Source organism: Ambystoma mexicanum, chromosome 4q, assembly GCF_040938575.1.
Source record: "Ambystoma mexicanum isolate Mex_15411 chromosome 4q, UKY_AmexF1_1, whole genome shotgun sequence".
Lineage (NCBI taxonomy): Eukaryota > Metazoa > Chordata > Amphibia > Caudata > Ambystomatidae > Ambystoma > Ambystoma mexicanum.
Window position 1 is genome coordinate 911,465,873 of NC_090928.1, and position 25,045 is coordinate 911,490,917.

The 25,045-nt window shown below is 44.9% G+C and overlaps 1 long non-coding RNA gene across 1 annotated transcript in view; it reads left to right on the forward strand.

The window, feature by feature from the left end:
* LOC138467124 (uncharacterized) overlaps window positions 1-25,045 on the forward strand; it is a 300,570-nt gene that overhangs the window by 175,972 nt on the left and 99,553 nt on the right. The window contains exon 2 of the long non-coding RNA XR_011268055.1: window positions 10,122-10,242. This is a non-coding gene — a long non-coding RNA (uncharacterized lncRNA). The remainder of the gene's footprint in view (window positions 1-10,121; window positions 10,243-25,045) is intronic.

Below are 25,045 nucleotides of genomic sequence, written 5' to 3' on the forward strand. Positions count from 1 at the left end.
GTTACCCTTTTCATTAAAACTGTGTCTGAGTAAGTGGCCAAGGACCTCAGTTAATTTCAAAATGTTATGGGCCTTCTATAATGCTGTTGAGGATGGAGCCACATTTGTATCTTACATTGCACTCTCGATCAGATGGGCAGATGGAAAGAATGTATAGGTTTCTGGAAATACAACTGAGGTGCTTTATAAAAGATCATCAAAATAGCTGGCCACAGTTGTTGTCTATGACACACTTTTCCTGCAATAATGCACAAGGAGTGCATTCCTCGGTAGGAATCCCTGCATCTTTCGATGTCCAAACCAATAAGCCACAGTTTCTAACTCTGATGATTCTGAGGAGTCACAATTCCAGTTCAAGATATAGATTATTATCCTTGGAGTAAGTTATTGATATATGGAGGCACATCTATAGAAAGCAAAGGAGAACCACAAAAATACTGTGATGCAATGAGGAGAAAAAACAAATCAGCGGATTGGCATCATAGAATGTAATAGACTATGAGCTTAAGGCCCTTTAGTAAGGTGCATGCAATGGATGGTGTTGCAGAATAACTCGGACACCAAATAATCTAACCAACTCAGGATGATGGCAAAGAGTCTGTTTTATACACAATTATCTACAACAGGGAGTTTACAGCAGACATCAACAGACGTTTGCTCAGCTCTCAACAATGTTCTCATAAAAACATTCTTAGATGCAAAAAATATGTCAGAGGTGACATCATACTACGTGGCAAATAATAGAAAACCTTTCAAGGGTTGGGATTGGTCAAGGGAGACTCTAAATATACTTTCTATAGGGACTAGGATTGTGATTGGCTGGCCTGCTGTCAGGTGGACAATTTCTGCCTACCTCTAAAACATGTAATCTTCTACACTACTAAGTACACAGTTTATCATTGGTTTTCAAACTATAAGGCCCTTTGTTATATACGGCCCTCTACAATTGGTTGGCACGCTCCTGCTGTGTCTGGAACATTTGGTTCACTTAGCAGCATGTAAGCTCAGACCCAGGTGCCAGGAGGTGGACTTGACTTTACCTCCCCACCCAGTTAGCCTAACATCTCTCATCACCCATGCCTTCTGCCATGACGATTGTCTTTGAACTTGGCCTTGCAGGGTATCCTTGTCTCTGAGAATACACAGGAGTATAGGCACTCAATATTGTTGTTCTAGGACTCCAAGCTCAACTCTATTTTCATCCTTGGCACACGTGATAGGAGACCACAATTTGGTCCATTTTGCAGCATTTAAATGTCTTGCATGAATATAACTTGGCATAATTGATGTTCTTTCTTTGCACCTTGACAAGGGATTATTCATCCTTTGCACGTTCACTGCTTTCAAGAATAGATAACTGAACTTGGTTGCTTCAGTTTTGATACCAGGCCAGACTGCCTAGCCATGCGCTTCCACAATTTCAGCATGGTCTTGCTGTGACACAATACTGGCCTTTTCTCTCCATGGGTCCTGGTTTACTAAATTCATAATACCAATGTTCAGCTTCTATACAATGGTGGCTTTGCCTGCATTTAATTCACTACATATAGCCAGCTTCTATGATGATTTTTTCAGCATCTGTACAATTATTAAACGGTTGATTTTCTGCAGCACATCGCACACATGCAATCTTCTTATCGTATGTGAAAGTTTACTTGATTCCTAACTTCGTCATCAGTTTCTGTAGAATCCATACATTCTCTTTACCCAGTATTCTCGGTTATCACGCATGTTTCTTGTGATGTCACTAGCTTCTCGCTTTACTTCTTTTCATACTCCTTAAGGGAGTACCACTCTCAGATTGTTGTCTCTTCGGGGATACATTCAATAGGGTTTTCTTTGTGGATATCTTCTTTGGAATATCCGCTGTGGTATTGGCACAACCACTGGTGTCAAACATGGCACAATCTCAGGCTTCCAACATATAGTAGGTAGGGGGCGGGATTTCCTGCAGAGGCATGTTACTGCTCCTCTGCAACTCACTTTAGTATCAGCTAAAATATTACAGATCATTGGAAGGTGCATCCATTGTATTTCTCCCTAATAAAAGGAGTATTTACATTTACAGAGCTATCAGTGCTATTCATAGTTTCAACCAATTAAAAGTGATGTGGTCCTGATATTAGATCCTTGGAACCCATGCTCTGAATACAAGCTAAGATACGTTTACAAGAGTTTTACGCCCTTAAACAAGATCATCCCAGATCTTCAATTTCTCGAAAGCTCTTCTTGCAGGCACAAGCCACTCTTAGTGACTGACATTTAAGGCCTGTGAAACATCTGTACTTCCTACTATCGTGAAGTAAACAGCAATATCCAGGAGGGGGCTGTGTCAAAGAAGAGTATTCTACAAGTTGAGACACACAAGTGGCCAGAGAGAATATCGGAATTACAGCTGTAGTGGAGTGGAACACTGCTGATACCCTATGTAAACACACAGCAAGTTAGGACTTGAAAATACAAGCGCTACCATTCACATGATAGAGGTGGTTTGTTGAGATTGCTCCTGACTTTGACTTTTCTCAGTAGGGCATTGGTAGAAATATGAGGATTTCTCTGTACAAGCTCTCCAATAAAGTTGACATATTTTCTGTTAAAATCTTTGATGAATAGTTGAACTTAATAATGAATACCTTAAAACATTGGTTTGTCCACCTACTGTCCTGTTGAAGAACTGATGTATTTCACATTGTAGGTAGTCTGTGTATTACACCTCATGAAGATGATTAGAACTTTGTAAAGATTGTAGTGTTTTTAATTCAGTGTGAAGGGTCAGCCCATGAAGTTTATTGTAGGTATTGTGTTCTATTACTCACACTGCACAATCAATTAATTTGTGTATTGTGTCTTTGGCAAATATTACAATTGTCTGTTTTGGGTCTTTGGAATTTTCCCAGGTAGTTTTCCTGAGAGGGCCCAGGCCCCAATACCCTATGGAAGCACCCCTGAGCATTTAGGACTTATCTTTGTTTGAGTGGCAGTATTTTGATGGTGAGGCGACCCGTGAACTGCCATATCAACATGTTTCCATGAAACATTGATGTAAGATTAAAACAGGGTACAGAGTAGGCTTTATCAGAGGAGATGCCACTTCTGCCCCATCATGTATCTTAGGAGAATAATATCACATGTGTGCATGCAACTATATCTTAGACTCTCCTATGGTCTGGACAAAGTTGGATGAATATATTTGGGGTCCCAATGGGCAACAAAAATTGCAGGTTATTTTGAGTCTTGTGAAATTCTCAAAGATGCCTGGATATTAGTCTGGGGGAGTTCAAGATCATCAAGGACTGAATGAGAGTGTAATGTGCACACTCAGCACGAAGTAAATTCATCATGATTCTGTATCATACATTGATGTTCACTGCGCATGTGAGCCAGGGCCTATCAAATGGGAATGACATGCCATCAATATTTACTTGGTAACATGGGAGCTTGATTTGCTGAAATATTCTTCTTTTTTTCTGGTGTGAATCTGCTAGATACTATGATATGATATGATATGATATGATATGATATGATATGATATGGCATTTATAACGCGCCTATACACAAGTGTTTCAAGGCCCAATGAGGCAAGGGAGGGGGAACAAAGGGAAGACAGACTTCGATCCTACTAGGCCAGGTGTCTTTCAGATTGTGCAAGTGCATGGGAAGGGGGAAAAAGGGAAAAGTGCGAGGGGGAAGGGAGAGGGGAAAGTGCAGTTCACAGGATAGTAGAATAAATAAGATAAATAAAACGGCCGGCTGGTGGCAAGTGCAAGGTAAGTGCAGACATAAGTGCTGGTAGGGGGACTGTAGGGATACAGAAAACAGTCTCCAGGTGCAGGGGTTGCCAGGAAGGCAGTGCAGGTGGGCAATTGGCTGGGCCTGAGATCAGAAAGGGTGGCCAGGAACCCGTGCAGTTTCTGTCAGGAATTTAGCAGGGGAGAGGGGGAGAGAAAGCTGAAGCGAAGAGGAAGGTTTGAGGTGCTTCCGGAACCAGAGATGGTTCTCCTCAAGTTTCAGGGAGGCAGGAAGGCTGTTCCAGAGGGAGACCCCTGCAGAAGAGAGAGATCTACCACCAGCTCGTTGCTTGGAGAAACGACTGACCCTGAGGGAGTTGGAGGCGGGTGAGCGAAGAGCTCGAGAAGGAAGATATTTAGGAAGAGAGAGTTGAAGATATTGCGGCCCCAACCCCCAGAAGGCCTTGTGGACAATGCAGAGGGTGTTGAACTTAATCCTTGCAGCCACTGGGAGCCAGTGCTGAGATTTTAGTCTTGGAGAGATACGATCCCTGGGCTTGAGGCCAAGGACAAGTCTTGCAGTCGTGTTCTGGATAAGTTACAGAGGGCGGAGGGTAGAGGCAGGCAGATTTAGATAGAAGCTGTTACAATAGTCCAGCTTAGAGAGAACCAGGGCTCTGGAGACAGTGAGCTTCTGGGGGAAGGAGAGGAAAGGAATAATACCCCTGAGGAGGTGCAGCTGGTAGTGTGACTTCTTAGAGACGTCAGAGATGTGAGGATAGAAGGAAAGTGTGGAGTCGACGATGACCTCGAGGTTTTTAGGCTTGCAGGTGTGAGTAGGAAGAGGGCCAAGAGAGGCCAGCCAGAGAGATGCAGTGAAGGAAGGAGTGGGTTTGCCGATGAGTAGAATCTCAGTCTTACTGGCATTAAGGCAGAGGTCGTTGGCGGCACACCACTCCTGGATGGCAGACAGACAGTCAGAGATGAGGGACGGGGAGGAGGAGGATGAGGGTAGCCTGAAAATGAGCTGGGTATCATCCGCATAGCACTGAAAGTAGGGGCAGAGAGGGGCGATGCGGTGTGCAAGGAGTGTCAGGTATTGGTTGAAAAGCCAGGGAGAGAGGTTAGATCCCTGGGGGACACCACAGATAGAGAAAAAGATATTGGAGAGGAAGGACCCAAGTTGGACCTGGGAGGGTCGATCAGAGAGGTAAGAAGTCAGCCACGCCAGAGCCTGACCAGAGATACCCAGGTTATCACAGAGACAGTGGAGCAGGATGGTATGGTTGACGGTGTCAAAGGCAGAAGAGAAATCAAGCAAGATAAGTATGCAAGGAGTGTTGGAGTCAAGGTTGGAGAGCAGGTCTTCAGAGATGTTCAGGAGAGCAGTGTCCGTGCTTCTGGCAGCTCTAAAGCCAGACTGATGGTCATGGAGACAACCAACAGATACAGTGTGGAGATGAAACTTGGAGATGGCCAGTTTCTCCAGGAGCTTGCCCAGGAAGGGAGTGATGGAGATTGGTCGATAGTTAGCCGGGCAGGAGGGGTCTGCTGAGGGTTTCTTAAGAGGAGGGTGCACAAGGGAGTGCTTCAGGGTGGATGGGAAGACTCCAGTGGCAAAGCAGTGATTACAGAAATCAGCCAGGGCAGGAGCCAGGGAGTCAATGTGGTCCTTGATAGTTTTGGAGGAACAAGGGTGAACCTGTTTTGACGAGACTTTCATAGATTGGTCTTGAAACCTTGTCAGCAGAGAAAAGGGGAAAGGCAGAGAAGGAGGGAGGGGGGTGGCTGCAGAAGGGCCATAGGAAGAGCAGGGAATAGAGGGAGGGAGGCAATAGGAGGATATTTGATGCCGCAGAGATGCAGTCTTGGATATGAGCTCTCTTCTTGGTGAGGACGGAGAGCTGATATTGTCGTTGCAGCAGGCGGCAGGCCTGTTTGTCAGAGGATGAACTTGAAGCACGCCATTTCCTTTCGGCCACCCTACACTTTCATTTTAGGGCGATGAGGTCTGAGTCAAACATGACAGGGGCAAGTATATCAAGAGTATCAGATATAGAAGAGTGGAGCATGGAGAGGGCTGTATCAGGGTGAGAGTCAGCCAAAGTGGGAGGGGGGTGAGAAGGTGGCGGCGAAAGCCTCAACTGACACACGCTTCATGGGTCGGATGACCAAGAAGGTGGGTGACAGTGATGGAGGTGGCCTGGCCTGAGGGGTAGGGAGGGTGAGGTGGGAGGATAGGAGAAAGTGATCACTCCAGGAGAGAGGAGTGGAGAGAGGGACCGAGAGGGGAAGGTCTGAGGAGATAAGAACATTGAGAGTGTGCCCTGCAGATTGAGTAGGGCCAGAGGGGAGAATGGTGAGTGAGAGAGAGTCGCAAAGGTCACGAAAGAGTGCAGAGGGGGGACAGGAGGCATCAAGGTGAATTTTGAAGTCTCCAAGAAGGAGGAGTTTAGAGGTTGAGGCCAGGAACCAAGAGGAGAGGTCCGCCCACTCAGAGATGAAGGAAGAAATCTGACCAGGTGGTCGATAGATAGCAGCTACAGTAAGGGAATGGCTAGGAGAGAGATAGAGCCTGCAGATGAGGCATTTAAAAGAGGAGTAGGCCTGCGTAGGAGTGACAGAGGAAGGAATCCACTTAGGGAAGATAAGGGCTACACCCCTGCCAGAGCGGTCTTGCCTGGGCACGGAGAGGACCTTGTATTCATCAGGTAGGAGGGTGTCAAAGCAGGTGTCAGAGCTGGCTGTGAACCATATCTCAGTGAGACCGAGGACATCAAGGTCAAGTTCTTCAAGAAGGCGGCAAATATCAGAGGAATGTTTGACAGCGGAGCGAGAGTTAAGAGTGGCAATGTAGAGAAGGTTGCCTACCTTGAAGGACTTCTGGGGAGGGGTACAGATCAGAGGTACGTCCTGCGGAGGTGTAGAAGGAGCCCGAGAGGGGACAGAGAGGGAGGGGAGAGCCAAGGTAGCCAAGAAAAGGGGAGAGGGATAGCAGGAGAAGAAAGGAAGTTGATGAGGTGCAGGAAGTGTCTATCAAAAAGGTGCAGGTTGGCCATTAGGGCCTTGGACCAGGACGGTCCCATTTGAGTAAACATTAATGATGACCTTAGAGGAGTGGAAGGAGGCCAGGACGGCATCCCAATGGGTGCCACCATTAATGGGAGAAGAGGCGAAAAGAGAGAGCACCGAGACCATATGAAGGGTCCATAGGTCTGGCGAAGGCACGACAAAGAGGATGTCGGTGAGAGTTTCCTTGGAGGAGGAACTGGTGTAGGTGTCAGCGATAGGGAGGCCTGGATTGGAGACCATGATGTCCTTTTTAAACCTCTTCCTACCAGATTTAGTGAGGAGAGCAGGATAGTCAATAGAGAAGCAGTTAGAAAAGATAGGAGAGACAGAGAGCACCATAAGGTGGGTGGGAGAGGAGAGAGGTGAACGGGAGAGGGGAGACACTAGCAAGGATGAAGATTAGGCAGGCAAGCAAGACAGTTAGAGGCAAACACAAATGTGGCAATCGGACAAGATGAATGGCAGTGAAAGGGAGAGGGGGAGACACTAGCCAGAATGAAGATTAGGCAGGCAAGGGAGAGGCAAAACAAGTAGGGCAATAGGACAAGATGATGACACTTAGGATTAAGGAGCTCACAAAAAAGTGCATTATTGTTAAAAAAAAACAGGTGTGACACCCCTTAGCTTGCAATTCCTGAATTGGTGAGAGAAAGCCTAGTTTTTACAAAGCAATAGCAACAAAGTAACCACAGCAAATGGCCCAAGGAGGGTCTCACCAGATGAATGGAGCAGGTGAAATTAGGGAACTCAGTCACCCGCTCAGCCTGGATGTAATGGCAAGCATGGTGTACTGCGGTCCCTAGGCTACAAACACCGGCCCAAGGAGCCAATCAGGGAGGAGGGCGGTCAGTAGGCGGACTGGAAGGAGGGGAAAGAGTGGAGAGGAGACCACGGAGGGAGCGGGACAAGGGCACCAGGAAATCAAGAACATGGTAACAAGGCACAAATACCACAGCAGCACATACTATGCTGCAACATTTCTGATGAGTGCTTCATAAGGAATAAGCATTGCTTCAAAGAAAGAATTCGAAAGGTAGAGGGCAGGTGGATACAGGGTGGCTCTTGTTGCTTTCTCTGTGATGTTCAGTCAAGGGGCTGTAGCGGGAGAGCCCTGGATCACCTCCCCATGCCTCAACAGGGTGACACAGGAGCCACATGGAGCAACAGGCCGATGTCTCTTTTAAAAGAACCTCCGGTAGGTACAGGACATCTTAACCTCAGGCCATACTCTGAAGCAGCCGTTTCCAAAGTAGTTACCAAAATCCACTTACCATTACAGACTCCACAGAGTAAAGCTGAAAAGCCAGGTTTGCCAATATTGCCATGGGATGGGTTTCATCAAAGCAAATATGTGGCATGTAAAACACAGGCACTCTCGTGGTGTGGCTTGAACAAACTACTGTCCGCAATTCACCAAGGCACCTCTTGCCTTCCACAGGGTTTGCCACAGGCAACTGCCAGGTGCTGCATGAAAGTGAAGGATAGAGGGAACAGAGCAAGGCAGATTGTGCGGAAGCAGTCTGTACAACAGGACAGACTGTGAACTAAGGATATATAATGGCGGCCTAACATCTGCACAGATTATTCCTCACTGGTTAAAGCATCGAACAACCCCTGTAGGAATATAATTATAATATACAGCAGTTCAATCACACAGGGGGGTATGCCCAAAATGAGCAGGTTTTGGTCATTATAAAAATGAAACCTACGTGAGACAGCGTATATGGGGCAAAGTAGGAGTGGCGTAGGACATTGCTTGAGGTGAGGTCAGAAGATGGTGGAGCAGAATGGAGGGGGCTGGAGAGTGGTGCCCAGAGTTTAGGACAGAGGATGGGTGGAGATGAGCAAGGAGGAGCAGAGGAGGAGTATCAGGAGAAGTTAGGAGGAGGTAGTGAAGAAAATGAAGTGGATAGAAGGATCATCTGGGGGAGTGAAGAGTTGGTGAACAAGAACATTTAGGTGAAGAGGAGCCTCATCATGATAAGTGAAAAGGAGATAAGACAAGCCAGTGAAGAGGAGGAACTTCAGGGAAGTTATGAGGAGGTGAAAGTGAACAAGGAAATGGAGAGGAGAATTATCAGTGGGAGTGTGAAGGGGATGAGGGAAAACAAGTAGGTGGAGAGGAGAACCACCAATTGAGTGGGCGGGGTGAAGACAAATAAGGATGTATAGCAAGTCCCTTCTGATGCCAATACAAATAATCTAAAGAGCCAAAAAATGCAATGCACAAGATACAGGAAAGACACACTCATTGCAATAACTGGCAGGCAGGGAAATATCCACCAGACATTCAAATTGTACTAAAGTGAGTAGATGGTTATATTGTGGTTTCAGAAAAAAAAGCAACACTTAATTTCAAACTTCTACATCAGTGACTGGCTGGCAAGCATTGAAGTGTACATGATTATAAACATTCCACATTTTCATTGGTCCATTCTAAAGATGTGATAATAATGACATCCATGCAGGTTAGCTCCTTGCTAATGAACAGTGATTGGCTGGTGAGAATTTGAAACATGTAAAAGACTGTTTTGGTTCAGTATTGACTGTTCTAGTAGGTATAGCTGTGGAGTGACAACCATAAAAGTGATGGATGGAAGGTTATGAATAAATTTGAGCCACTGCCAATGCTCTGGGCAACCTTCCACACCACTGTTTTTAGCCCGTCTGTGCTATTGCAAAAGGGGTCCAGCCATATGCAAATCAGTCAGATGCTGCCACAATGGTAGCAGACCAGCCCACACTGCTAGGCCAGGTCCCCTCTGCATGGAAACACAAGCAACCCCAGACATGTTTCGGCCTTGTTGGGCTTCCTCAGTGAGATGCAGCTTGGTTCACTATGGCGCAGTGAGCAAGGGACCCACGTCTGGGCATACCCTCTCTCATATAGGGAGACAAACGACAACCAAAAATGTGATCGGTGGAAGTTTTTGATGAATTCTGAACCACTGGCAATACTCTGGACAACCTTTCACACCAGCATTGCTTCGCCCGTCGGTGTCATTGCAAAAGGGGTCCAAACATATGCAAATCAGTCAGGTACTGTGACCAATGGTAGCAGCCCAGCCCGAACTGCTAAGCCAGGCCCCCTTGGCATGGAAACACAAGGAACCCCAGGCATATTTCAGCCTTGTTGGGCCACCTCACTGAGGGGCAGCTTGGTTCTTTATAAATATAATATAAGTAAGGAAGCTGGAACCAAGCGCCCTTGCGACTCTCAAAGAGGCGAGCGCCATAGTGTAAATCCACACTAGGGAGGGGGGAACTAGGGGTGCATGATATGAATCGCTCACATGCATGACACATGTGTTCTTGTTTTAGGAGCAGCCCCAAGGTCCATAGCCAGCAACAGCTACAGCTACACACCAGAGGGACCTGACCACACTACACAACACTAACCAGCAAGGGCACAGAGAGTCCCAGTGCTCCCGCAGAGTCCAAGGTAAGCATTACAATTCCTTTGTCAGTGAATGAAATAGTCATGTTGAGCTTTTTAAGGAGATCCCTTCCTAATAGATTCACTGGTGTATCAGTACTGTACAATAATGGTGCCAGTATCTCTTGACTCCTTATAATGAGGGGTATATGTGTCGAAAGAGAAATTATATCGTGTCTCCTATTGTAATGAATATATTAATATTGGCCTACGCCAAGCTGCTCGAAAGTCGCTTGCAAAAGAAATCCGTGTTGCAAGGTCCTGACCTTAAATCCATGTAAACCGCCATTTTAGGTCAAACCGCCATTTTAGGATTCGCTGTGTAAAAGTCACCCTGTGAGTTAAAATGGTGGACAATGTCATTCCATAATACAACATGGCCGTCTTGACCTCTGTACATAGCTAATGTGTAACTTGCCTGCAGTCCACTTGTTGAGGTCGTGAACTGAGACCTTGTCCTTCGTTGACCTATGTGTAGAAGGATTACTCGTGCAATGAAACTAATCCACGAGCATATGGTGGGACAATGTATTCAAATACTGAACGAAGAACATCTGTTTAACTACATTGTATTAATGTTTAAGAAGGCCTGCAAGGAAAAACTTAGAATACACAGTTATTGCATAGGCTTTTTGATACATGTATTAAAGGCAAACCAGTTATATGCGGTTGTTTCAGACTTGGCACGAACCCTAGATCGGTGATGTATTAAAAGGAATATTAACCCGAAGTGGGGCTGGACATCGTGCCCACCAAAGGTATAAAAAGCAAATGCTTTCTAATGTACAACGTCTCTCACTGAACACACTGAACCACGCTGGAGTTCGTTGTATTGTACTGAGGGCCGATAGCTATCTGATTTTGCTCTGTTTTTGTAACTGGATTCAGTATAAAGTAAAGTACTTTGTATGTTCCTTTGTAACCCGTGTTCGGAGTATTTCCTTTTGGGGTACTCAGCCTCGATATTTTGATTCTGTTTTCACAGTTGGCGCCCGAATAGGGACCCTCAAGATTGATGCCAGATTGTTGAAGGTTGACGCACGCTATCGGACCGGGATCGGACGGTGTGACATAAGGGGCCCCCTGAACGAGAAGCGACACCTCAGCAGCGCTGCACGACCCGATCCTTGGACGACAAGCGTGTGGTCCGAAACGGCATCTTGACAGGGTCCACTTATCGAGGCGGGCAGATTTGCCGAAATCACCATACACGAGGTAAGATTAGTTAGGTAAGATTCTTAGAAATCCGATCGGAACTCCTTAGGTTTGGTCAGGTGAGTCGTGACCCGATTCTTAATTTAACCCTGACAATTTGAATTTTGGCGCATTGTATCTGAAGACACAATTATTGACCAGGTAACACCAAGAATTTGAGATATGCCTGGGAAATGGTCTACCTGCTTTAGGGCAATATTCCGCAGTGATAGACAATCTTTGGAAATTAGCCGTCCCGCACCACAGGAGGAGTCGCCAGCATGTACTATGTACTGTAAGCATGGCATTGGAAGTATAGTATTTAATGACATTTGGCACAGACAAACCAGACATGCCTCCGAACTTCAGTGGCCAATCAATGGTAGTTTTGAAATCCCTCGTATTGAGTATTTAGAGTCAATTCTATTAAAGAAAAAGGCTAGACCTGCAGCATTTGATGTTTTGCAGAATTGGAAAAAAGAAGCGTTGCAACAACTTAAAAGTAGAGAGAAACATGCACGCCGTCATAAAACGAATGCTGAAAAAGCGTTGTTATATGATCAGGACAAACAGTCTGAGGCGACTAAAAATATGGATATGGCTTTCTCACTCGGAATTCAGAAAATCTATCCTTCTGAGGATCTTCATATGTCTGATGAGTTTATTGACAAAATATTAAATGAACGAAGGCCTGGTGCCTCTGCGCCACCTCCGTATGTTCCTCTTCCTGCTGCTTTGCCTCTTCCTCCTGTTATTCCTGCTCCACCTGTTGTTGTTCCCGTTGTTCTTGCTCCGCCTAATGTTCCCCTTCCTTCAGCTCCCCCACCTCTTTTTATCGCACCAGTTATAGTACCTCCATCAAATATGCATTCTCCCTCTCTTCCAAGTGGTCCTGAACCACTTGTAATCAATCGAGGTACAGGAGCAAAGGTTGTCACTCACAATACTGTACCGCCGGAGAAGAAACGTGAGTTAATTGCATGGGCTAAGCATTGTATGGAGAAGGATGATCAAGCTAGCGTTTTTGACACACTTTGTAATACGGATAATTTTCCTGAGAAAAATGTTTTTATTGAAGGTTTAGGGATTCAGTTATGTATAATGTGGGGAAGATTAAATAATGCGGATTTTCCGCAAGGGTTAAGGGATCTAAATACTCTAGCGCTTTCTAGAGACACCGTGGAGAAGGTAAATGAGCATGTCGAGGGGTTATTTGGGTATAGAAAGGAGTTAGAAAAGTTACATAACGAGGATGATGAGGCGGAAAATATGTATGTACAGAAACGGTTCCTTCCATATCGTGAACCGATATCTGAGATAACGCAAATTTGTAAGAAAGACGCGATTAGATGGATTTCAGACATATCGATAACTCTAGTTGAGGTGTATGACACATACAGTCAGTATACGCTAGAAATGCAGAGGAAAGTGATACAGGTAATGGTAGAGTACCTGCAGGATGAGTGTGTCAAAAGGAAGATTAGTTGTCCCACAGAGTTATTGAGGATTTATAAGAGAGCTTTTTCACTTGACACTTCTTCGACTGCTTTAGCGCTAGACTTGGCTCTGTTGCTTAGTAAGCGTTCGGAGTCACCTACTTCTCAGTTGCCTATGAGAGAGGTTCCTCCGACATTTCTCCCGAAGGTTGAGATTGCAGCCGATGTTGCACGGAATATAGTCGCTGTGGACATTCCTGAGCATTATGTATCGCAGTTCGTTCACGCCCCGTTCTCAAGACAGGAAGTGAATACTATTAGGCAATCTATTCCTGATATTAGGAAAAATCCGACAGGGTTCTATAAAGAGATAGAGTCTGTTTTGCAGTCCTTAGTGTTCACCCTAGGTGACATTGATTTGTTGTTTCCTGTACTCCTGCCCGTAGATTTATGGAAACAAGCTAGAACTATTGACGACGTGCCCCGGGTTTGGAGATACATGGGTGAATATAACTAGACTCGATGGGGAAAGGCCAGCTGGTGAAAGACCGCCTCAGGTGATATTAACTTTGCCTGATAGAATCGTTGCTAAATTAAAAACCATAATTCCCGAAAAGAGAATTATTTGGGACAAGTTTACGGCCTGTGTCCAAGGAAAGTCTGAGGGTGCTACCGAGTTCTTTAATCGGTTCGAACAGGTATTCTCGGATTTCAGTGGACAAGACTTAGGCACAGAGTCCGGGAAAAGATTATTTGTGGACAAATTTGTACGTGGATTGCTGCCTGACATCCAGTCAGAAATGATGTCTTCTGAGAGCGCTGGGCAGGCGAAATCACAATCAGAAGTACTGCACATGGCTCAGTACTACGAGAACCGTGTCAATAATGAAAAAGATAGGATTGAAAAACGGAAAGGCGATTAAAAACTAAAATGCTATTGCAGCAAATTGTTAGAGGCCCCAGAGGGGGTAGTTCTCAGGTTAGAGGTCAGTATGTCCCACGGGGGAATGTGCCCTTGGGTCCTGTGAACATTAACCAGTGCGGTTATTGTCGTCGAGAGGGTCATTGGCGAGCACAATGCCCCGTCCTTCAACAAAGGTCAAATAATACATTTGGTAATATGGGTAGGCGATCCAGAGGTCGCCCGGATGTAGGGGGCCCTGGTAGAGGTCAGTTTACAAAGGACCCTCAGCAACCTTTCTCGCAGGACAATCAGGCTCCGAGTGTGGAACATATTTGATCATCCTTCCACTGCATATTTATCTGAAGAGCTTCCTTTTGATGATATTCTGTTTCGTTAGGATTGCCCGAAGAAGGGTTTGGAACCTACACCTATTCCTGTCAATCAGAATGATCCCTACGTTGAAATGGTGGTGGGAAATAGGAAATAGGAAACATCAGTTTTTGATAGACACTGGAGCACAGAAGTGTTCCATTGATCATTCACGGGTTCCAACCATTCCACTGTCAGGGCAAACCAATGTTTCTGTAGGGGTTTTTGGTACACCAGTTGTTTGTCCGGTTTCTATTCCGGTACCTATTTCTTTGGGTCCCTTTACAGACCATTGTCCATTTCTGTTGACTTCCGATTGCGGATTACAGAGAGAACCTGCTGGGGTTGAATCTGTTAAAAGAATTAAATGAAGTGATTAATTGTTCTTCTGATGGAGTGCGCTTGACGATTTCACCACAGCAATTTTCTGCCTCGCAACTCTTGACTAGACCTTTGCCGCCAGAATTCATTGATTTACCAGAGAGCTTGTGGGCTGTCGACATTAATGATGTCGGTGTTTTACAGATTGAGCCTGTCAAAATAGTTTTGAAACATGTAATTGAGCTGCCACGCATTCCCCAGTATAAGTTTTCGGTTGAGGGCGAGCGAGCTTTGAAATGTATTGTTTCTGATTTTGTGCATCGCGGGGTGATTGAAGAAATTTCAGGAAGTTTGTGTAACAGTCCGATTTTACCCATGTACAAGAAAGGCGATAATGCAATTCCATTCCGTTTCATAATTGATTTACATGCCATTAATACATTTGTGGCACCACAATTTCCAATTGTGCCTAATGTTATGACAATCCTAACCATGACTCCAGCTACAGCTACTTACTTTAGTGTTGTGGACCTGAAGAATGCTTTCTTTAGTATTCCTATAGACAAGGATAGTAGATATTTGTTCGCTTTCACCTTAGCGGGACGCTCGTTCACATTTACTCATGCACCTCAAGGGTACACAGAGAGTCCTAGCATTTACAGTAGGGCTTTGAAAGAACAGCTTGATACCCTTGAATTGCCCTCTACCTGTACTTTGCTTCAGTATGTTGATGATTTGCTTCTAGCTGTTGACTCTGAGAGTGCCTGTATGGAGGGCACTGTGTCATTACTTATTCATCTAGCTGAGCATGGACACAAAGCTTTGCTTAAATAATTTCAATATTGTTGTCAGGAGGTCGCCTATTTAGGCTATCTCCTGTCAAAGGAGGGAAGAAGATTGACACCTGAACGAGTAAAACACATTTCTGGCATGTCTGTACCAAATACACAGAAGGAAGTTAGGGCCTTGATATGGCTTCTTACTGTAGGTTGTGGATCCCAAATTTTTCACTAGTGATCAAATGATCAAACCGATGTTGGCTTTGACGAAGAAGGGCATTTCTTCGCCATTGCCATGGAACGCGGTACACCAGCAGTCATTTGACTTGCTTAAGACTGCATTATGCTCTGCACCAGTTTTGGGCACACCAAACTATGAAAAGGCCTTTGTGTTGTTTGTGCATGAATGTGATGGATGTGCTTTGGCTGTATTAACGCTGGAACATGGAGGGAAGAATAGGCCGTGCGGTTACTTTTCGTCCGCCCTTGATCCTGTAGCATGCGCTTTGCCAAGATGTTTGCGCGCTGTCGCTGCTGCTGCCGCGTCTGTAAAACAGAGTGAGGGAATGGTCCTAGGCCATTATCTAACCCTGATGGTGCCTCACTCTGTAGATGTTCTACTGAACCGAACTCAAACGCAACACCTCACTTCTGCACGGTTTACAAGATATGAATTGATCTTGTTTGCTCCTCACATTCAAATTAAGAGGTGTTGTGTTCTTAATCCGGCTGAACTCCTACCTTTCCCGCAAGATACTACTTGCGGCGATGAAGTGCAACATGATTGTTTGTATACGACCGAGCAAGAGACAAAAGGTACAATTGATTTGAAAGATACTCCCTTGGATAATCCGCAAGGAGAACTGTTTTGTGATGGCTCCTGCTTCAAACTTCCGGATGGTACATCCACAGCTGCTTATGCGATCACTACATTGAGCACGGTTGTGGAAACTAAGAGAATCACGCATAATTCTGCACAGGCCACAGAGATTATAGCATTTTCCCGAGCTTGTGAACTTTCCGAAGGGCTTGCAGTAAATATATATACTGATAGTCAGTATGCCTTTGGGGGGGTCCACAACTTTGGGAGACTTTGGTCAGAGAGAGGGTTTCTAACTTCGCATGGCACCAAAATTCAACATGGCTCCCTAATAGTACAACTACTCTCAGCGCTTGCGCTCCCTACTCTGTTAGCAGTTATGAAATGTGCAGCACATCGAAAGATTACAGATGATATAGGGAAAGGGAATGCTTTCGCTGATCAGATAGCTAGGCAAACTGCTACTGATCTCCTTACGGAGATGTATGTTTCAAGGGAATCTGTAGATGCTTATGCAATAGATGAGGGTGTTGGGTCTGTATGGGATATCCAAGCTGATGCCACATTAGAAGAATCCAAAAGGTGGGCTGAAGGCTTGGGGAAACTTGATGATGACGGGTGTTGGGTGGACATAGTAGAAGGGAAATGGCTACACCCTGACGCGTACGTCATGATGATGGTCATTAGTGTGCAGGTATTCTCTGTGGTAGGGCATTCTGTTCCCATGGTACTGAAGCTGCCTGTGCTGGAGGTTGCTGTGCAATGTTCTGAATTGCATTAGGTGTGGGGTACTGTATGGGTTGTCCCTGTGTGCGAGTGATCATTTGTATGTGTCCTACATTCTGGAGTGCCCAGTGGCATACATTGGCATGGGGGCTGCAGTCTGTCATGGGGCATCGTATCCTTGTGGTGTCCCTTGTGTGTAATATAGAGCTGGGGGTGTTCCTGGATGACATTGCATGGGGGGTCTACAGTGATAATCCTTAGACAAGTGTCCCATCTTCCTACATGTCCAACATGCTCCCCCAAGTTTTGATCTTAATCCTCCAAATCTTCCCCCTCGCCCCTTGTGTGAGTTGCTTCATGCTCCCTGGACCCCTCCCCTATCTCGTATGTTGTTGTTTCCACGTGAATTTCCCAAGTCTTGTGCTACTCCTGTGGGCGGGTGTTACTACTGCTCCATCCATACTGAATTTTGGTAGCTGCTTCTGCACCAATGCAGCTTCTGCTTGCTGCTCTTTCGCTTTCACGCTTCTTCTTAAAAAAATGCACGATATGCGCCTGTATTTCCCCCCATGCCTTCGGTTTCATGCCCACAATTCTGTTTAGCTCTGTTCGTACTTCAGTGGGAAGGCCCTTCCTTAACATATGGTAATAGAATAGTATGTTCAGTTCCCATTTGTCTCCTGTCTCCTCTCGCCACATTTCCTGAATGTACTGAATATACAATACAGGGTCTTCATCATGTTTCATTTGTCATGCCATATTAGTACCTACATCAGGTCTATCAGGCTACGCCCTCCCCATCCCATACACAGGTTCTGGAATTGTTAAATGGCGCACCATCATGTGCATCAATCTCTAATGAAACACCAGGGTAACCTGCCTTCTCGCAAATTGTGTTGGTCTGATCTCATATGATACTAGCTAGTAAGCTTTTCAAGTCCCCAACTGCTAAGGTAGCCCCTGTTGTATGCTTTTCTATAGCTCTAATCCATTTACCTAAGGTGACAACATCTTCAGCAAATTATTCTTGTCCATATATGGCCATGGTACAAATTGTGATCTGCCTACTTCCTTCTGTATCAATGGGAACTGACTTCCCCCACTTTTGGCTATGCTATGCTGTGCTCTTCCCTTCTTCCCTCTAACCACTGCCCCTGTTCTAGGACATGGTCTCAGTCGCCTCCCCCATGGAGTTCTTTCTTCCCGGGCCTCTTCTGTTTCCCAATTCTCCTCTCCTCCCTCTGGCTCTGTCTCACTTCCTGTTTCATCTGTCCCATCATTTATACCCTGTGGTTCTGATTCCTCAGTTTCTACTCACACATCTTACACATCCTTAGCTAAGCGCTCGCCCCTTATATCTGTGTTCAGTCTGCTGTGACAGGTGTGAATCCCAGCAGGGTCCATCCAGCCTTTCATCCTTCAGAGGTTGATAAAATGAGTATCAATCTGTGGGATATAAAGGTCTTCTGTTATTGGAGCGCTCTGAGACCTATGCATGTGTAGCACTAGATAACAAATGAATTATTATTATTATTATTATTATTATTATTATTATTATTAATATGAATTGTTGTCTTGTGCATTTTCAATAGTACCTCTTCTGCTCCCCATGTCTCAACATCTACTGTTGGACATAGCCCCTCCCTTATCTGGGCTGCCGGTGCAATGATTCCTCTGCTTTGTGTACTGCTGCTTCTAATTCTTTGTGTGCTTTGTTATCCAGTTTCACTATTACTGAATTTTGTCTGTCACAGGGTGTGTTTGCTCCTTTCATGGGGCTTGTATCAGAGTATGCTGGGGGCTTGTATTTAGGGTTTGTATATCCCGCAGCTGGCTTTAAAGGGAAGTTGTCTACTAAGTGTGGGAATGTCAGCTGTGCATGCGCTGAAGCCAGTGGGGACTGAGTGCCTTGCTCTATATTTGTTTGAGGCATTGAAACCTATGTCAATTCCGTGCTGTTTGACAGGGGTACAGCGGATATGTTGTTAGCATTCCCCTTGACTTTTTGGCTACTTGCATCTTCTTCATAGAGCTTCCAAAGTTCCAATATGCACTGTCCCTTCTTTCATTGTTTACCTTTATAAGAGGCGAGTAAATGGGTGTACATATGGGCTATTATATTCTTATCATGAGTGCCCTCAGATGGCCAGGCTGTGAACATTATCCCTTTTGTTGCTGATGTCCATCCTCACAATACTTTCTAATGTTCTCTCTATAAGTGGGTAGTTCCCTGCATTGGTGTTCTAAAGGAGTACTAATCTTTGGTATTTTACTGCATAAACAAACCCACTAAACAGTTTTCTTTTATGTACCACAGTGCAAAAATCATGTCTTTACAAAACTGGAATTTGGCCTGTCCTATTGGCACGATTCCTACCAAACAAGAAAAGATCAAGGTCACCACCTCTTCTCAGGTGTTGACGTCAGCTTCCAAACAAAGCTCTATTAATTGCAACTGCCTCATCAATCAGCCTTTCCAGCACATCAATGATTCAGAAAGAAAGCCTTAGGGCCCTCAACACAGATTGTGCCCAAACATTCTATGCAATGTGTGGCAGAGGTAAAATCTAGATGGAAGCCACTAAATAGGAGCACAATCCTGACTATATTTAAAGGGGTAGCTGTTTTGTATTATTTATCTATGGTTGATTTGAACTATATTCGATTCCCATACGCCCAATGCACGGACATTGCTGAAATTCACGTGAAATCACGGTTGGGTGTCAGTACAATTTTGGATTGGATTTAGGTTACAAAGTTTCCACCGCGATGCTCTTCAAGGTTGACAGCAATCCCATTAATAGATCGAATGGGGAGCTGAACTCGTGGAGGCTTATAGCACAAAGGACATATTTGCAGAGAACTCAACACAAAGGGGATGGGCTAGATAGACAGAAAGAGAAGTTGGCGGACAACATCTGCCCCATATGTATGGGCTCCAGCCCACAGACCCTGAGGCATTTGATGAGTAGCTGCACAAGGACATTTGAAAAAAGGGTGAGCAGGTTGTCTCGCTTTGTACATAATGAGTGGTTGTTAGGAACTGTTTGTTCCTGGGAAAGGCTAGTCTCAGCTAATGAAACACTACTGACAGCTGAAGTTGTGAATCTGCTGAAAGACTTGAATTTAGTTGGATCATCTGATTGTCAATTGGAATTGTAAAGGATAAAACATTTTAGGTTGAGGGAAGTGGTAAATCACTATCCTCTGTGGAATCTTTTTTATTACATTTTGTTGTATTTTTTTTCGATTTCTGTTTTGTTTTTCTTCTATTTCTTTCTTTTTTTTCTTCTTTTGATATTATTATAATTTTTTTATGATTGATTTTTGAGAATGGACATTAATGCCTCCTTTTGTTAGATTGTATTCTAATAACTTATTTTGTATTTTGCATTGTTATTAATGTGTTTGTGAAAAGTCTTGTTTTGGACTAATACACAATAACAAAAAAAAACACTGGAATCTATGGAATTCATGAGACACAATAATGCATTCAAAAATATCACAAAAGCTACTCTCTGGTGCACTCTTACCTATTACCAGAACCTCAAAATGCAAACTCTAATGCAAAACAAATGCCAAGAATCAAAAACACAATGTACTCTTGCACAAAAACCACAAAATGAGCAAAACACACCCACCTCCCACAGTTCAGTCTCCACCCCAATCTTATCCCACATTCAAAGTTTCACCACCAATTGTCACTATGCATTCAACACTATGGGCCTCATTACAACCCTGCCGGTCCGGTAACAACGGCAGAGTACAAATTTGTGGTCCAGATGCTCTCCCACCGGCTAGGTGTGACCTGGCGGGCGGAACGGCAACCGCTCGCAGACTTTGGCGTTAGCACTGGCACCATTCTGAATGGTGCCGGTACTACCGTTTTCCCCATTCCCATTGAGTCCTATGCAACTCAAATGGGAATGGGAAGTCACTTTTTCTGACACCTGGCTTCAGGTACCACCGGTGCTGTAATGCCCCGGTGATTCCTCATTGCCAGGCACTGGAATAAAGACACAAATCTGGTGGCAGCCTGCTGTTTTTACCGGCACAGATACCGCCGGAGTTGTAATGAGGCCCTATGTGTAATATGTACAATAATTTTGATTTTGAACATTTATACCACACTCAGGACAGACATAACCGTATAAAGGGCAAGATGATAACAGACCACTATACAATAAGAGTGACTAACGGACGTAAGTGAACCCCCAGTAAGCCCACCTAGTCTGATTTAATCAGGAAGGTTTTAAGCGCTTTCTGAAACTGAAACTGTGTTTGGCAGCCCCTAATCTCCAAAGGTAGCTCATTGCAGAGTCTTTGGCAGAGAAAGGGGTGAGGGGAGAGTGAGGAACTGAAGAGCAGGGCCCATCTAGTCGCGCACACAATGCAACGATCAGGCCAAGAGCGAAAGTATGGGTTAAGGGTTACAACAAATAGCAGAGGAGCACCAACATTGGAGAGGAGAACAGAAACTGAGAGACAAGAGAGAATGATGGGGGGTTCATACAGCTAAAAACTGCAGAAATTACAGGGGTACACAGCTTTGACATTCACAGAGTCTAGGTCCGAAAAGCCACAAATCTCCTATCACCTCTGGAAACATAAACTGTGCGAGGAATGCTCAGCAATAGTGGTCTATTGACCGGCGCAACCTTGGAGAGTTGTAATGTCAAATTATGGAGCGGAGGTACTCTGGAGCTAGCCCATTTAAACATTTGAAGATCATGCACGCCACTTTAAATTTAATCCGGTCTTCCACCACCAACCAGGCATGATCCCATCTCCCAAACCGGCCTACCAGTCTGACTGCAGTATTTTGGTCTCCTTCACTATGTGCAATTGTTTGGCCGGAATGCCTATCAACAGACTATTACAGTAATCCAAATGGATATTTGTCATAGCCCACACTACGGCTGAATGATCATCCACAGGGATGAATGGTAACACACTATAGAGCAGCCGTAGGGAGTTGTAAGCTGCCTGTAACTTAGCCCCCACCTGTGCTTCACTGCCCATATTCTGCCACACACAGCCCAAATTCTTGATTTTTGTGGCAAATTGCAACTCCTCACCAAGGATACATAGGGTGAGGGATTCCTTTGTGGCCAGGACTCTCTGCCTATCTCCAAACAGAAAGAGCTCAGTTTTAGCTGCATTGAACTGCAGCTGATATTTCGCCATCCACTTGTTAATGTTTTCTAGACATTGATTGACCTTAGTGAAGGCATCCTCCAAGTTAATCATCTTCATATAAATGTGTGTGTCATCGGTATACGAATGGTAACTCAACCCATGACTCTTCACAATATTTAAGACCGGTGGTATATACAAATTAAATAACAATGGAGACAGAGAAGTTCCCTGCTGAACTTCGCAGCTCAATGTAATAGGCTCTGACGTATAGACCCCAAATTTCACCCGCTATTTGCCAGAAATGACCCAAACCATTTAACGGCCTGTTCAGGGACACTATCAATCCCTCTTAGGCGATTCAGCATGACACCATGGTCAACTGTATCGAAGGCTGCAGACAGGTCCAACATCAAAAAGAGTGTTAGTCCACCCCCGTCCGCGACCTCCAGTAGATCGTCGTACACAGACAACAGTGTTGTCTCAGTCCCATGCTTTGGACAGAATCCTGACTGGAACCTGCCCAACAATGACTCCTTTTCCACAAATGTTTGGAGTTGGGATGTAACCATTTTCTCTAAAATTTTGGCTGGCCATGGTAGGCCAGCAGCCGGCCGGTAGTTCTTTAGAATGGCCGGATCCAGATTGGGTTTCTTTAATAGTGGTGTAACAATACCATTATTTAATTTGTCAGGGACGAGACCCTGTGCCAGTGATTTGTTAACAAAGGTGGTCATAAAGGGAGCAATATTTTGGGATTAATGCCTAGCAGTACATGCATGCAGCGTAAACACAGGATTGCTAGTTGTCTTGAGGTTCAACATGAGGGATTGTATTAAATCCTCCGTCACAGGTCGAAACTCAAACCTCCCACCAGTCTCGTGGCCTACACAGGCTAATACATCTGGCTGGGTATCCAGTCGTAGCCCATCTACCAAAGCCGAGCTTGACTGGTTCTCCCCAATAGTTGCCACAAAGCTCTCCTGTATTGCTTCTATTCTTTCATTAAAAATACATTAAAGACATTGGCCTGTGCCAGCGACGGGTCAAGAGATGCTGCAATACAATTTGGCTTACAAAACCTTGAAATCACTGAGAATACTTCTCTTGTCTGATTGCTAGCCCTGCCAATCTCTTTGTGTAGAAAGTTCCTTTTAGCCCCAAAGATGGGTTTCTTATAATTCCTGAAAGCAGTTTTGGCCTTTTCAGCATCATCAGATAGCCTACTGCTTATCTGTTTGCCAAACCTGCTTCTGAAGTAGGACAAGATTCTGAGTAAACCAAGGTTTGGAGACCCTAATACACCTGGGTCTGAGTGGGGCCTATTTTGTACAGATGGCATCAAAAATGTAAGTACCCATGTTGAATAATTCCTCACTCAACAACATATCATCAGTACTTGCCTGCCTCTCCCTCAATTTATCACCTAGGATCCTGGCTAGGTCTTTGGCTTACGAGTAAGGACAGTTGGTCCCTCCTTCCTCGCCCCCTCCCACTTCCTCGAATAGCCAGGTCAAAAAGTTGGGCCGAATGGCCAGACCAATAGATACTACGCAGCTCCCCCTGGCTGACAATAAATCCAAACAATGCCCTTTTACATGTGATGGGGCAGTCATCAAAAGTGATAGCCCATGATTCCCCTTTGGAGTCTGAATGTTTGAGACTGTCCAACCAAATATTCCAGTCTGCCACACACAAAAGTTCCCCATATCTGCTCCCGGCTAGAGTTAAGAAAGTGTCTAACTTCTCAAAAAATCTGCCAGTGGGTCCTGGGGTCTGTAGCCCAGAATGACTTGCACAGACAAAGTAGGGGACAGCCAATGGCCACCTGATCCATCTGGGAATCATCTGGCCACTCTAGGGCCTGGAGGTGGGAGACATGCAGTGACGATCTATGGATTACTGCTATACCTCCCCCCATTGTGCTAACTCAATTAATAACCTGGATACAATAATTCTCTGGGACTGAGTAATGGAATGACGTCTGCGATCCCTCAGTGAACCATGTTTCAGTTAGAAACAGCATGTCTAATGTATGGACGTTAATACATTCTGCTACTTCCACCGTGGTGGAAATGGCAGAGCGAGCATTAATCAATTCTGCTACAATCCTAGTTGTCACAATATTCTCCACCACACCTGGACACTGTGGATCCAGGGTCAATTTGGATAACCTCAAATTAAGAATCCTATCCAATACTCTAAGTGTAATCCCACCTTTCCCATTATCCAGCATTTTGAGGGTGGGTTCAGAGTACTGCAACTCCCCATACTTTCACCCCGCTTCAGAACTCTTCTCCCTGCCTTCAATACAGCTGGTCTGGAAACAGAAATGACGACTGCATTCCTGTGTATTCCGGCAACATATCCTGCCGACTGCCACCAACGGCCACAAACAGGCCTAAAAAGGCTTTGCATCAGCGCTTTGCTTTGCGCTGATGCGAGACTGATAAGTCATGTGGCGCCTACTCATGATGCGCCAAGGGGCAGAACTGGGGGATGAAGTCCCAGCGCCGAACACGGTCAGCTAATAAGCATGATCCCCTCTTCACACCCCTATGAATTTCCCTGCTTTTCTTCAATAATTCAAAGTTAAGCAAACATTAAACACACGTCATAACAAACCCAGCTAAAATGTCCTTTCCTTCATAAAAGCAATCTAAAATTCAGCACAGTCGTTAAAACTATCGCACAGAGTTACTTTGTGGGTTCATCCACTATTAGCATACTAATACACACAGAAAATGAAAAATACAAAATCACAGTTCTATACTTTTCTACTAATACCTGCCTCGTATCCTTTACCACTGGTGGAGGGTATTGTCCTCACTCACTACAGCAAGACCTCCCACTCTTATTACGACCTGCCGCACACCCCTTAAATATAGGTGGAGGATATGGTGCACGCTCACTGTCGGACCTCCCACATATTTCTATAGCAATGCTGCCCATCCTTTCTCATTACTGAAGGATGTGTACACTTTACTTACCAATTGTTTATCATGGTGCCACAGCTCCTCACTACAGGAGCCATCTTCATTTTCTACTACATAAGGAAAAATAAAAAACATAAAAACTTGACCAAAACAAATCATGTCACTCACACCAGCATCAACTCTACTTC